We start from the raw sequence: 17,053 nt of genomic DNA on the forward strand, positions 1-17,053 counted from the left end.
TATAAGATTAAGTGTAATTCTGAGATTGATTGAAAGAGTTTCAATGAATAGTAGAACGAATAAAGAAGAATCGAGTAGGCAGAAAGATAAAAGTTTCTCTTTTCTAGGAAGAAGGGAGAGTACCTTTTATTGTGTTTTATGATAAGTCTTAAAGATTAAGAACCATGTCTCAATAGATCCTCTAAGTGAGTCTTAGTGCAATTGCATGTCTAAGAAGAGGAATCAAGTATTGTAGAAATGGTTAAATCAAGAAGTCAATCATACTTCGTTCCAATATCAAGTCTTAAAGTCAAGATTATGACATTGAGTGAAAAGTCTTAAGTAGGTTCATAACACTCATCAAATGTGGAATTTGGAAAAGTTTTCTTATTCTTGCACATTTGAAATTGGTAAGTTGTGCTGTCTTGGATAAGACAAAGACCAACTAGGACCAATTGTGTGAAGTGTTTTGTCTTGATAAATGCTTCACTAACTCTTGAATATTTGTTTGTCAAGAAATGTTTCTTGACAAGAGAATCTTATATGTCAAGAAGTCAGTGGGAGTCTTAATGGTCTTGAAAAGTTTCAAGAACAAATCAAGAATAAACCTTATCGATCATCACTAGCACACGACTTGAGGTTTACAACCTATCGTGCTGATATTGTTTTGTTTCTTTGCCATTCCAATTGAGTTAATTGTGTATATGAGTTCTATGAGTTCTCATTTGAATACACACTAAAGCCTTAGTCGATGGAAAGTAAATTGATATGTAAGGACAAGTTACTAAACTACTTGGAAGGCATGGTGGGCACTCGTGTTACCATAGGGCAAGAAATCAAGATTAAGAAAGTTCAGTCCATATGAGTTTGGATTTGTCGCAAACCTTGTTTTTGGCAAATTCACATGGATAGGAACTCATACACCATAAAATCTAAGTGTCATAAGATTCCCTCCTTCATGAAAATGAATGTGAGGAAATGCTTCCACTAAGAGAGATTTTAATAAGATAGCAATTGTGAAAATTGTATTCTCAAATTCGATTATGGTTACGGCATCCCTTTCCATAGTTCGAATTGTGAGATTTGGCAATTAGTTTCAACATTTGGAACTTAGTAACATAAGTTATGAATTGTTTAAACACACATATGAGCTATCTAAGGCAAAGGTGTATAAGGTTAAGAAACTTAGATAAAGGCTTATCGAAGCATCTGGTATTAGAAATATGAATTTCAGAGATTCAATAGGCATTGTTTTCTGGAAGTTCATTTGTTTTCTGAATACATGTCAAAGCTAGTGGGAGCATAAATGTTATGCTTATATGATAATCATCATGATAGTGGGAGCATAAGTGTTATGCTTGTATGATTGTTATGGCGAGTATTGCAAGTTAGCAATAAAAAAAACAAAGATTCCATTTGCAAAGTTGCATGGGTTGAAAAGTTGTTTTGCTATAATTAAGGGAGAGAATATTATACTCCGTTTCAATATCTAAAGCTTAGATTAAGAAATTTTAATATTTTCAGTCAAAGGATACATTGTGTGTTCTTAAAATTCGATTATGATTACGGCATCCCTCTTCATAGTTCGAATTGTGAGAACATGACACATAAAATATTATGGCAAAAGATTGGTAAAGTATCATATCTTTATGTAAGACATTATGCATCGTGTCCCATACGCTTCGGGTATAGGATCGATTGTAAATGCTATAGTATTTTACCATTCTAAAATTTTCCAAATGTCTAGCGCATTAAGAGGGAAAAAGGAATAGAATTGGTTTTGACTGAAAGAATTTAACAACTATCAAAGGACGATCCAAAGTTCGCTGAGGATTGATCGCTTGTAAGTAGTTGGAAGTATGGTATTGGATGGACCATATCGACATTATTATGAATAGATAAGATTCTATTAAGAATGAGTTGTCATATGGCAAATGTGGAAATGTTTCCATATTGGGAGTTGGATATTGAGAGTCTATGCCTAGATTAGAAACTTTTATGCAAGAAGGATGTTCAAAGGAATGTACTTTGAATGTGAGACTTCACATCTATGGAATTGTCTTGTAACAATTTCTAAGAAAGTACTTTGTAATTTCATTAGCTACGTCTTGGTGACTTTTGTGCTATGATTTTGCAAAGGGATCGTTGCATAAAATGTTAGAATCTAGCATATTCTAGTAGTGGCAAGAACCTTGTGTTCTTACACTAATAATTAGGATTAAGGAATTGTGAAATGAGCATCATTGTAAAAGTTTTCAGGTGATCTATTTCGCAAAGCATGGACCATAGGAAACAAAGTGTGCATGTTTAGAGCATGGGAAAATTGTTGGTATAATTCAAGTAATGAATTGATTATCCGAAACATTAAATGATAAATAATGAGTAATCAATATGGTGGATAAATAGAAGGGTTTTATTTACTCTCACAAGTTTGGGGCCATATAGGATTAAGTATTGTTGTTATGTTTCACTTTGCATGTTTTGACTTCCAGAATAACTAGGTTATTCAAACATCCACAGTCGGTTATACGTTGGGAGTAGGTATGAAGAAAGACTGTCATGAATGTGTCTGTAGATTGTCTGAAGTGTTTAGACATGGCACAAGTTTGCTGCAGAGTTCGTGAGTGCTTTGATAAGATTAAAGTATTGGATTAAACCCACGCTCACTTGGATCACTTCACGGTTTTATCACGAGTGATTAGTGAGACGATAATATTGTATATTCTTGAAACCGAGACGTGTGAGTTGTTATTTGTTGGTCAGTTACACATTGATAATAAGTAAACGCACCAGTAACTTGGTGTTATAAAACTTATTGTTGTGTGTGATTCGATTAGTAAATGCAAGCGAGCATTTGAGTCGAAGTTTATCCATTCCTTTTACCCAAAGTGGGATAAAAGCGATATCTATGGGCCTCTCGATGATTTAGTGATGACACCAAAGCGCTTGGCCAAGCCGGGACTAAGTTGATGTGTTCAATTGTAGTCTGTTATCAGTCATCATGAATCGGAAGTCGGGAAACAGTATAGAGAGAATGATTGAAATTCATGTCTTATGTCTATACGATATCTTGAGAATGGAGGAATATATAATCCCTTATCTAAAGGACACGTTATCTGATAAGATCAGAGTTGACAGCGGCTTTTGAAAGCTACAATTGCTGATCAGGTTCTAAAGTCATACGGAAAATAGTTATTAGACTTATCCAAGTGGGAGACTGTTGGATTAGTGTCTAAGTCCATAACTATTTTGGTATGTACTTGACCCGATTATGAGCATGGTCCTTTTGGGTTGCCTTCACCATAGCAATATGTAGGATGATTTAAGGAGATAAAGGTTTAAATATGATTTATTAATATATTATGAGAATAATATATTAAAGGAGAAATCATATTGTTTAATTAATATTAGTCAAGAATTAATTAAGAATTAATTTTGTGGCTAAAAGAGATTAATTAAATATAGGGGACTGGACTGCAATTATTGGATAATTGAGTTATTGGGCTAAGGAATGCTATAGGAATAAGGGGTGAACGAAATTATGATGGAAGCCCATCATATTTTCGTCCATAGCCTTGTCCAGAAGGTTCCATGGGCTGCTTAGAGTTTAAGCTGTCCATTAGGGTTTTCACTGAAACCCTAGAAGCCCACACTAGTATATAAAGGACCCCTTAGGCCCCAAAAACGTGGACAACACTTCCATTAGGGTTTCCAGCCGTTTTTTGGTGCCTCCTTTTCTTCTCCTCTTCATCCAAGTTGCATATGGTGTTTGTGACTCCATTAGAGGTACTACACTTGTGGTACTCGCTTTCAAGAGCTAAGGAAATTCAAGGAACTAGTTGTTATTGCTATATAACAACAAAAGGTATGTATTCTAGCTTTATATATGAATTTCGAAAATTATAGTAGCATGCCAGGTTTCTTTTTGTGTTCATAAAGCTGTATAACTAATAGTGAAAACATAGATCCAATACTAGGGTTGCATGCACACATAGGATTGTTTGTATTAAACCCAACACGAATATCGCGGTGTCGCCAATGTCGCCGCTGAGACATCTTGGTTATGCATGTTTTTATGTGAGCTTCACTTGCCTCTGCGATCAACTACTTTCATATATTGTGATAATGTGAGTGTCATCTACATGTCAACGAACCCGATTCAACATCAACGAACCCAACACATTGGTATTGATATTATATTTGTTTCTTCGACAGAGTTTCCATCGGTCATGTTCAAGTTCTTCATGTCCCTCCGGATATCAGTTTGCCGACATCTTCACCAAAGGACTCCCATTTCCGTTGTTGTCTGGTTTTAGATCCAATTTAAGCATTCATGAACCTCCCGGTCAAAGTGTGGGGGCATAGTAGATATTATTATTGTTTTATTGTTTAGGCTTAATCTCTAAGTAGATATATACGACTCCTTTTGTATTCGACCGGTTTCCTCATGTACATGTATATATTGTAATGTATTGCATAAAATCAATCAAGGGAAAACTCATGCTTTTAGTAATTTCCTTGGCTCTTACATAATAAACTCTACCATTGACAATTATTTTAAACAACTCTATAATCAACGATTTCTTGACAGTGGAGATGCACAACCGTTTGCTATAGAAATTACACTCTTGCGAATTTTCTGTGAACAAGAGTTCACCAAATTTTGTTGCAATTTTATTAATAGTCTTATTAGTGCAAGCAAGTGGTGGTATTCCTTCAACATCTACCTAAACAGTCATCTTATCCGGTACAAACTCACCATGCCAAGATGTTAAACAAGAAAACCATGAACATACACCAACATGATTATAGAATATTCCTTTAGCTTTTAAGGAACGAATTTCCAAGGATACCAAAGTACCACACAAATAAGCAAAGATAATATTATCACCCGCATTATTGCAAATAAGACGTAAATTTGTGAGAGAACGAAAATATTTAACAGACCCAATAAAAATGAGAGAATGGTCTTTCAAATTTAAACATGTATCATCAATTACAACAGTAGGTTCGACCTCAGCAGATGGCACATGTATCATAGAATTACCCCACAATATAGAAGCATAAGAATTGACATTAAGATGAACATGACTACATGAGCCCTATCATCTTTCCCATCCATATTTCGACTATTACTAGCCCTACTCACCTGTTTCTTATCTCCATTAAATCTTGCCACGTTAGCAATCAACTTAAAATGACCAATCCAAGTCGTGCAAAGATGTGTCACAAAGGAATCAATAGAATTCGTTTTCTGCAAACCTAACAAAAGCGTATGGTTTTCCAATCTTTGATAATCTCCTAGCCATGAAAACGTCTAATACATTGCCATATTATTCACATGTTCTCCATAATTCAGGTTGTGTAAGATGAGAAGGAAAGATTTGTCATGTACAGACTATGGGAAATTCGTTAAGTCAGATTCGTTTGATTGAAAAATATTGTATGTAATTAAAGGAAAAACACTAATTCTCCACTGACAACTTTTTTGTACATATAATCACCTTACTTATGTCCGACGACGGCACATCCTTGCTATCTATTTGATGGGAAAGAAAAAGATAACACGAAAACAAAAAGGAACAACGATTACATCAAAATTTAATTAATGAAAGTAAGTTTTTACACTCGTCTAGAATAAATGTAGTGGTTAAATACTCTATTATAATATATTTAATTCTTGAAAAAGTTACTAAATACTTGTATTATAATATATTTAATTTCGAACGATTACTGTAATATATTTATTTTTTTTAACGATTCTTATAACAATATTTCTTATTAAATATTTACAGTAGTTTGTATGTTTAAAAATGATGAATTAAATAAATTGATTTTAAAGAATTTAGATAGATAATGATAACTTAATTAAATTTATAAAATAACATTTTTAAAAAATAGCCATAAAAAATATTTAATAATCGGTTAAGCTCGATACAAATGTGACACAATAAAAGAATGAAGTAAATTGTAAAAGAATGATAACCAACTTTAAAAAAAATTATAACTTGATAAAAGAAGTTTGAAAATCATCAAAAAGTAATTTCGGCTTTGGAAAAAGTTGAATTTATAACAATGCAGCGTAAGTTGTTTGTCATTCCTTATGAAAAGTCAATATTTATAACATGAAAAAGTAATTATAAACCGACATTACATTATCTCAAACAATATCCCAATCGTTTCCAGGTGATTTTAGCTTTTGATTACTAAGTTTCTCTTTAATATACGATGGATTTTCTTAAACTCGAACTAGAAAAGAACTAGCTTTGAAAAACATTACAATAGATTAACTTTAGTTTTTTTAACGAATCCAACGAAAAACCTTATAATTTGTTATAATGAGACTTTAGCTACGAAAAAAAGACAACATGGTCACCAGATCAAATAGAGCATCCATTCATCCAACAACATGCATTGCAACCCTTCTTTATAAAATGTTACATTAAATAAGCCAAATTACAAAATAATAATAATAATAATAAAATAAAAACAAATAACCAAGTTACATTAGTTAGACAATTGACATACGACATAGCCGTGGACGCTTCAAATGAGTATTTGAAAATGTTTGAGAGGACTGGTCGAGAATGTGCATATCTTTTTTTATGAGTATGTTATAGAGCTTTACGGTGACATATACTTGCGAAATCCGACTAGAAGTGATGTCAAACAGTTATATGCCGCACACCAAGCTAAACATGGTTTTTCAGGAAGGCTTGGTAGCCTTGATTGTACACATTAGGTGTGGTAAATTGTCCCAATGCATGACGAGGTCAATTCACGCGAGGTGATCATGGCGTGCCGACTTTTATATTAAAAGCAGTTGGTTCACTGAACCTACGGTTTTGCCATGCATTATTTGGTATGACGAGGTCAAACAATGACTTGAATGTGCTTGGAACATCTCCGTTATTTAGCAACATTTTGCAGGGTAAAACATAAAACATGTAACGCCTGGTTCCCAAATAAATTCATTAAATTCGATATGTTTAATTAAATTGCTTTTGTGTTAATTATGATGGGTATAATTGGGGTATGATGGGCGTACCTTGGCAAGATTTGGACATAGGGTTTCCCTAGTACGTTTGGCGTACTTAAACCAGGGGAAAACCCTAAATTTAGGGTTTTGACCCTATTTAAGCATCTTATAACCCCAAGACCTCTTCTATGATCAGCCTCCTTCATCCCAAAGCAGCTTCCACGAAACCCTAATCCCTCTTTAGAAAATATTAAGCCCTCTGTGTGTTTTGGTGTGTGTTTGGTGCATCTTGAAGAGGGAAGAACTCTTTGGAGAAGGCCTTGTTGATGTGAAGCTCTATTCACCTTCATCATCTTTTAGAAGGTATAAAGTCTCAATCTTTGTGATTCTTTGTTGAGATCTCGGCTAGTTAGGGTTTTTGGCATATTTTGATCCCTTGAGCTGATTTATGTGAGTATAAGCTACTCCAGAAGCTTAGAATAGTAGATCTTGATGTTTTGAGGTCCATTGTTCATAAAAATGGCATCTTGATGGATTTAGCTCAACCATGTAAGAGTTGATGGTCATATTATGAATTTAGAGTGTTAGAAATGGATTTTGGGCCTCTTTGAGCCATGCAAAGGCATTAAGTTGATGACTTTATCATTTAAGATGTTTGCCAAGAACTAGAACCATGATTTGGACGTTTAGACTTAAGCAATTAAGTGCTTAATGGGAGTTTTGGCAGTCAGGGGCGTACGTGGGGTGTACATAGGCGTACGCTCAACTTAACACGTTTCAGCCCCGTTTTCCCTTACTGCGAGAGCTTGTACGCTTAGCGTACTCACCAAAAGCCTTTTTGGGCCATTTATTGGGCCTTATGTCTTTTGGAATTGGTCCATGGCTTGTTGGGCCTAGGGTAGGAAGGGTAAATGCGTCTTTTACCCTTTGTGAGAGGGTTTATGATTGGGCGTATAGTTATAGTTATTACCCTGATTATTAAATAGAGTTAGTTTTAATGTGCTCAGTTGAGGAGCCATCGTAGCAGCAGCCTGTGCATGTGATTGTTCATCATTTGATTGGGGTGAGTCTTCTTAAAGTGTTTGGCGGGTCGAAGACACCAATGCTGACCCATTGATTATTGTTATTAGAATGCTAGTTGTCTGTGTGACTCTTGCATGTATTGTATGTGTTTGTATGCATATCGGGCGGGGTCTGATGCCAGATGAGGTCCGTTGAGTGTTGGGCGGGGCCCATCGCATGTTACTGATAGATCTGTACTGGGTGGGGCTCAATGTCGGATGAGGCCCGATGGATGTCGGGAAAAGCCCATTGTATTTATGGTATGTGGTATTTTGGGAGAACTTACTAAGCTTTGTGCTTACGGTTTAAGTTTTGTTTCAGGTACTTCCAGTTCGAAAGAGAAGGGTCCAACTTGATCGCAGGGCATCCACCCATGTTTCTGCACTTTTATGATTTTGGGATTGTACTTTGATAATTATTTTTACTTTGACATACTTCTAGATGGTTTGATATGAATATTTGATGGTTTTTGGTTGAATCAAAAATGAAATTTTTACTTATGATTTTTAGGATGTTACAAAGATGTCATACGTTGTAAATGGACATGAATATATGTAACATCCTCTTTCTAGGTATTCTTTTTTTTAAAGTTTTATCTATTTATTTTGTCTTATTGACATGGCCATGATGTAGCATTGGAGTGCCACGGTGTGACACTCAATTAATAAAGAAACAAACATCCGGTTTTGGCTACGGTGTGGCGTAATGTTCGCTACAGCATGGCAACCGTTGGTCCTAAAAACCTAATCTTGGGGTTGGTGCCTTATTTAAGTACAATAACTCCTAGGGATGCCTCATTTGGCAGCCTTAACCCTCTAAAAACGAACCTTCATCCAAAACCTAGCCTCCATTTGTGTTTTGAGTGCTTGAACTCCATTTTTTGTGAAGGTTGAAGGAAGGAGGAGCTCTTAGTGTTGCTTGTAAGTGTGGTTCTAACTTAGATTCATCATCTTCATCTCATTTCTGTATCATTGGAGGTATAAAGTCTCTACCTTGATTATTAGTTATCTAGATCTAGTTCTAGGTCATTTTATGAGCTTTTAGTCCTAAATCTTCTTGTTCTTGGAGTTTGAGTAAACTACAGAACCTTTAAGTGTAATTGTTAGCTTCTAGACCTTCGAGTTGGTTGGAAACGTGGCTTGCATGGCTTATTGAGTGAACCTATGTGTTGGTGTTGTCATTAAGAACTTAGAATTTGAGATCTTGTCTTAATTGGATGTCTTAATGGATAAAGTTGGAAACCTTATCCATCAAGACCATGAAGGGGTCCAGATTTAAATGTCTGAGCTATTGGGATTGAGGCGCAACAACTTAATCCATTAAGTTGTTGGTGCCCAGTGCCTACGGCGTGGCTCCAAGTTGCCATGGTGTGGCGATCGGAAGTTCCGCGACCATCTCGTTTGGACATTGCCATGGTGTGGCCGATAGTGGTCACGACGTCGCATCGATGGATTACCGTTTGTTTTTTCTCAGATTGGCCATATCGTGGAGACCTATCAAAGTTGACTTTGACTATTGACTTTTGACCATGATTGACTTTGAGTCAATTCGGGGGTTATAAAATGTAGACTGAGTGGGTATTTCCTTGTTGTTGAATATGTGTTTCATAGAACCAGTCTTCTTGTGTGAAAGATATTATGTCTTAGCTGCTATCTACGAGGTGAGTCTTTTTAATATACTCATGGGTCGAAGGCACCTATGTCGACCTACTGAATTGTATATGTAGGATGCATGTGTCTATGTTAATATTGTTGGTATAATGGTATATTGTATGCATGGAGCCGATCTGGGCATGGAGTCATTATGGACTCGGGGTTGACACGGACTCGATGGAGCTGATCTGGGCTCGGAGTCATTATGGACTCAGGGTTGTTACTAACCCGGGGTTGCTACAGACCCGATATAGTTATGTGTTGATATATGTATGTGTGTGTGTGTGTGTGTATATATATATATATATATATATATATATATATATATGGTTTTTTTTTTTTTTTTTTGGGGGGGGGGGGGGGGGGGGGGTAGGGACTTAACTAAGCTACGTGCTTACATATGTTGATTTATTATGTTTCAGTTAGTTTAGAAAGTTTTTGATACTTATGTTCTATGACTTGGTTTTTGGAGAAACAATGATTTATCCTTATTTAAAAATGATTTTTTTTTTTTGAAAATGGGACAGTACAATATAATTATGGATATTACCTTGGTGATGAAATATATCAATAGTGCGATACACTTGTAAAGTCATACTCATATCCATCCGATAAAAAATGAAACATTTTCAAATTAGCATATGAATCTGCAAGGAATGATGTTGAACAGACATTTGGAGTCCTCAAACACAACTGACACATAATCAAACATCCGACACGAGCAAGGGATATGTCGAAATTGATGAATGTGAGGAAAGTTGGTGTTATTTTACATAACATGATAATAGAAGAAGAGTGCGGACGATATACTTAATCCATCTGCATTAATACAAGTCGGCAGCCCAACATACTTCAAAAGACTTTTGAAATACAAAAGAGTGAAACACATCACAATCTACTTCACAATTTGACTGAACACATATGATAAAGGCAATTTGAGCAATACAATGACTATGACGACGATGAGAATAAGTATGCGGATGATGAGAATGATGACGATGACGTTGAGGACGATGATTACGACGAGTAGTATTTTCTATGTTTTTTTACTAATTTTGGTTTTGAATTTTTATTTTTTTATGTTTTTTTAGTAATTTTGTTTTTAAATTTCTATGTTTTTAAGTAATGTAATGGATTTTTAATTAATGTAAAATATTTATTTATTGTTTAATGTTTTTGTTTAATGTAATGGCAAAATTAAAAGATACATAAGGTAGATTAGTAACCATTTCTAATCGTTAATTGTTTGGCAGTAAACATGTAGGAAGATAACATAAAACATATGTGACAACATTTTTTTATGGGTTGGACACATTTCTTATGGGTTGGTGATGACTATACCGTTAGCCTAAGGGTTCAATTATTGTTGCAATATTGTTTAAAAACTTAAATCAATAATAATAATAATTCAAAGTAAATATCTTGTATCTTGAGAGACGACATGTTTTCTTGTTTTAGCAGAAGCCTTATAATATGTTGGGGCCGACCTGACCACAGTAACAATTATTTTTATTTTATTTTATTTATTTATTTTTTTCATATTACTTTTTGTTAAATGTAGTATTTCATTAATAGAAAAACTTGTTAAATACACTACTTTGTTGGATTTTCATAACAAAATAATATCGTCTTTAACAAAAATATTGTTATAGTAGTGAAATAAGAAAAAATAAAATAAAATTGGATATCTTTAGTTGGGAAAAAGTGTTACAAAATCATAATAACCTATCGAATCGGCAATATAATATCATAACTATAAAAAAATTCAAAATAAATAAATAGAAAAAATAAAATATATATATTTAAACCGAAAACAACATATATGCTATTTTTTTATATACTTAACATAATAATATATTATTATTTCTGTTGTAGAATAATTTTACGAGTGATTGGGGATGAGCAATAGAGCACAAGTCGCAATTTTGTGCATAATGAGTGGTAGCATTTGGCCTGTTGGCCACATGCTTCTGGTCTTTGGAAGCTGCCTCTTTGTCTCCTTAGTTCTTGTCTTTGCTGGACTTCCCATATCTCAAATAAATATTCCTTTAATAAATTGCCCACCAGCTTCGCCTATACATATATCATGATATAAAGGTAGGTGATGCCACTTTAAATTGAGATTTAACAGTTTGTCTCTTTTTTCTTTTTAAAGCTCATGAAAAAAAGTTTAAATGCTTGGTCCAGATACATAAGTTCTAAAATATAGTGTGAATGTATATCTTGATGGAATCAAAAGATCTATAGTTTGACAGATGAAACTTTTATATTTTTTTAATGTAAAAAACCCAAGTAAAAATCTCCATAGTTATTAATTTTTAGTTTTTAATGTAATTGGGTTGTTCAAAAAATTCCAACCTAATGGTTTTGTTTGGAGTGTGCATTAATTACAGTTTAATCGACTTCTTGAGCCCATCCTCCTCCTCCTCCTTCATCACTGGTTCAACCACCCCTCATCGACGATGCAGTCGTGGCTCTTGAGATACACCACACCCCTGAAAATGATGAAGACAATGATAAAAGCTCGAAATCAGAAGAATTACGACAAACTGTTGAAATTGGGGCTGCTATCAATTTTCAGATTGATGTGCACAACCAAGTCCTTGCTGAAGTCATGGGATGTACAGGTGAGAATTATGGTTCCAAATGAATTGCATGTCACTTAATGTTAGAGAAATAGGAGAGGTGGTGAAAGTCAATTGGGTTAGATGATTAAAAAACCTCCATAAGGTCAGCTTCATAGGTATTCAAGAGACTCAACTCATTGGCCATGGAGACATTGACGTTCTAGGATGTTAGGGGTCACTAGACTTTGATTTTGAAGGGGTGAACTCTTCAAGAAGATCAAGTGGCATATTATCTATATGGGATACCGATTGTTTGATTGTTTTCAGAAAGGGAGGTAATAACATCAAGACACTACATTATCACAATTGGTAATTAGGTTGCCACCAATGGAGATACTATCTTCATTAATATATATATATATATATATATATATATATATATATATATATATATATATATATATATATATATATATATATATATATATATATGAACCTCATAGCCTCTGTGATCAGAAGATCAAGTGGAACGAAATTCTTGCAATTAAAAACAATAAACGAAATGGGCAGTCTGTATTGGTATCAGAACTGGATACTCTTTGGGGACTTTAATGTTGTGAGAAGGTCAGACGAGAGATTCAACTCTCAATTTTGCCCATCTAGTGCTTCCGCATTTAACGAGTTCATTCATGAGGCAGAGATATTCGATTTTAGTATGGGTAGGGAAAAGTATACATTTATGAGTAGCTGCCATATTTACCTGAAGGATCATAATGATGGTAAAGTCATAGTGTATGACTCTGCTTTAGGTAAGTCCAATATCTAACTCTATTAAGTTTCTATTTAGAGATTCTTAATATATGATGTAATGTAATTACATTTTGATGTTTGTAGGATCGAAGAAAAGAAAGGAAGCTTAAAGGAAGAGTAAGCTGAATCTGATCGCGAAAAGATAGATTTCGATCGCATGATTCGATGATCGGATTTTTGAGCTACTACTTAGAAGTTATGATAGATTGCTTAGAGATATTTAGAAACATAGTTTCATTTGTAATTGCATTGTAAGGAAAAGATTTTCCGCAATTTTTGTAAATAAAGAAAAATTTTGAAATTTATCTTATTTTATATTTCCTTAGAATGACATTTGTGAAAATTGATGTTTGTATGTTTCTATTTTTTAGCAATATGGATTTTATTTTTTTCGTTTGTGGTAGTGTCTAAAGTTACCAAATAAGGAAAGATTTTCATCACCAAAGTTTTAATTGGATAGAAACTTGGAATCATGCAACTTGTATTGCATGATGAATGAGAATCTTTGTCTTTTAGAAATTAAGACTAATTCCATATTCACATGCATATGTGAGTCAAGTGAAGGACTAGGGAATCTAGTACAAATTGTTATGTATTGGTCCAGGTCCACCACAAAGAACGATAAGACTATCCGTCATGATTTACTAAAGTTAGTAAATATGGTTATACTTACAAGATTAAGTGTAATTCTGAGTCACTGAAATTTTTTTCAATGTATAGCAAAACGAATAAGAAGAATCAATTAGGCAAAAAGATAAAAGTTTCTCAAATCTGAAAGGAAAGGAGAGTACTTTAGTATCGTGTTTTATGATCATCTTAATGATTATGAAACCCATATCACAATTGATCCTCTAAGGAAACCATAATGCATTTGTATGGCTAAGAAGAGGAATCAGGAATTGTTGAAATGGTTAAATAAATCAAGGGAAGTCACACTTCGTTCCAAAATTGAGTCCTAGAGTCATTCTCCAAGATTATGACTTGAGTGACATATCTTAAGTAGGTCAAGGAGTGTTTCTTGACAGAGAATCTTATATGTCAAGAGGTCAGTGGGAGTCTTAAAAGATCTTGAAAAGTTTCAAGAACTAATCAAGAGTAAACCTATTGTTAATCACTAGCACACGACTTGAGGTTTGTAACCTATCGTGTTGACATATTCTTGTTTCTATGCCCATTCCAGTTAAAAGTTGACTATGCATGTGAGTTCTATGAGTTCTCAATTGTTTGCATAAGGCAAGTGACCTTAATCAGTGAAAGTTCATTAATCAGTAAGGGTGAGCTACTTAACAACTTGGAAGACATGGTAGGCCCTTTACTTCCAAGTAGCAAGAAATTAAGATTGAACAAGTTAGTCCATATGAGTTTGAATATGTCATGGACCTTATCTAATGATAATGGTTGGAAATGAAAATGCCACATGGATAGGAACACATACACCATAAAATCTAAGTGGCATAAGGCTTCTCTCCATTTCATGAAAATGATTATGAGGAAACACTTTCACTAAGTACATTTAAAGACATAGCAGTTGTGTTAATTGCGTTCTCAAACTCGATTATGATTACGGAATCCCTCTTCATAGTTCGAATTGTGAGAAACAGCAAATAGTTTGAACATTCAGAACTTATTGTTGTAAGTTCTGAAATAGTTTAGACACACATATGGGCTTTCTAAGAAAAGGTGTATGAGCTTAGATAAAGACTTATTGAATCATCTCGTATCAGAAATCTGAACTTTAGTAAGAAAGTCAATAAAGTATTAATTTCTAGAAGTCCAACTGATTTCAAGATACATGTCAAAGCTAGTAGGAGCATAAAAGTTATGGTAGCAACAAAATAATCGTTATGCTGGTGGGAGCATGATTATTATGTGAAGTATTGCAAGTCAGCAATACTAGTTATAGGAAACAAAGGTTACAAATTTGAAAAGTTGTTTCACTGTAGTAAAGGAGAGGATACATATACTTTCTTTTGAATCTAAAAGTTTAGATTGAAGTATTAATCAAACTTAATCATGAGCATATATGAATACCATGTTGAAGTGGTTTAACATTGGAAATTCTATATATGGAAATATTATAGCAAAACACTGGTCGGGCATCATGTCTTTATGTAAGACATTATGAATAATATCACATATGCTTCGGGTATAGGATCGATTGCATATGCTATAATATTCACGTGTTCTAATTTTCCAAATTCCTAGGGCATTAAGAGAGAAAAAAGACTAGAGTCGGATATGACAAAAGTTATTAAACAACTGTTAAGGAGAACCCAAGGTTCGCCATGGATTGGTCACTTGTGGGCAATTGATAGTATAGTAATGGATGGACCATATTGGCATAATTATGAATAGATAGAGTTCTATTAATAATGCATTGACATATGGCAGATATGGAAATGTTTTCATAATGGGAGTTGGATATTAAGAATCTATGTGTATGTTAGAAATCTTTATGCAAGAAGGATGTTCAAAGGAATGTACTTTGAATTTGAGACTTCACTTCCTTGGAATTTTTTTGTTATCAATCTCTAGTGGAAATTTTTGTAATATCGTTGGCAAAGTCTCTGTGACTTTGGTACCTCAACATTACAAAAGGTACATTGCATGATAGTTTAGAATCTAACACATTCTAGCAGTGACAAGAATTTGGTATTCTTAAACTTTCAATAAGGATTTGAATTTGTGAAATGAGCATCATTGAAAATATGTTAAATTGATCTATTTCACAAAGAAATGGCCATAAATAAACATAGTGTGCATGCTTGGAGCATGGGATAAATATTTTTTTAATTCAAGTATTAAGTTGATTAATCGAAACATTATACAATGAATAATGTGTAATCAATATGGTGATCAAATAAAAGATGTTTATTTATATTCAAAAGTTTTAAGACCATATTGGATTCGATTTTTCTTGTGTTTCACTTTGCATGTTTTCACTTCCAGAATAATAAGATTATTCAAAACTATCCATAGTTGATCATTATAACATCCCAAAAATACGACCCAAAAAATTTGTTTTTAAATAATAATAAAAGTTATAACACTGAATGTCATATAATAAAACTATACGTCGGGTATCTCAAAAGCCATAATAAAAATTTCATATCAAGAACTGTATCAAATCATATCTAAGTATCTGAACAAAACTCCCAGGAATAAAGCTGAAGTTGTGGTGTGTGTGATGCCATCAACCCGAGCCCTTCCCTTTACTTGCGGAAGTACCTGAAACCAAAACTAAAACTGTAAGCACGGAGCTTAGTGAGCTCCCCCAAACTACCGCATACCCTACAACAACATATAAACATATACTGGGCCTTGCCCACTGCATCGGACCGAAATCCGGAGATTGCATCGGATCGAAGTCCGGAACTAACCAGGGCCTTGCTCTCTGCATCGGACAGAAGTCCGGAAACTACATCGGACTGAAGTCCGGAACTATGTCCCCTGCATCGGACCGAAGTCCGGAACTAACTGCATCAGACCGAAGTCCGGAAACTGTCTGAGCATAACATAGCATGGCATAAACATTTCAACTAGCATGACCACATAAACTGCATACTGCATCGGGCCGTAGCCCGGAACACATAACACATAAATCCTGTCTGAGCCACGAAGGCATCAAACATACTAAAAACTGCATCAGGCTGAAGTCCGGAAACTACTACTAGCTAAATGGGCCGACATTGTGTCCTTAGACCCGTTCCTACTGGAAGGAAACTCACCTCGTAAACTGGCTGGTAATTGAACCGCTCTGGAAATTGTCTGCTGCTGCTCCGATATCTCCCGGCTACAATTTCCATAACACACTGAATCAAATACTGATAACTATACTGAGGGTAAAATGACTATTTACCCCTGATCAAAGTCAACCCTATTGGTCAAAGTCAACATACAGTTGACCTGACTCGTCGAGTTGGGTCACCAACTCGTCGAGTCCTCACCCTTACTCCTTTGCTTCTGCTCGATACTACTCGTCGAGTTTGGCATAGACTCGATGA

The sequence above is a fragment of the Lactuca saligna genome, chromosome 5, assembly GCF_052625555.1.
Source record: "Lactuca saligna cultivar CGN05327 chromosome 5, ASM5262555v1, whole genome shotgun sequence".
NCBI classification, from domain to species: Eukaryota; Viridiplantae; Streptophyta; class Magnoliopsida; order Asterales; family Asteraceae; genus Lactuca; species Lactuca saligna.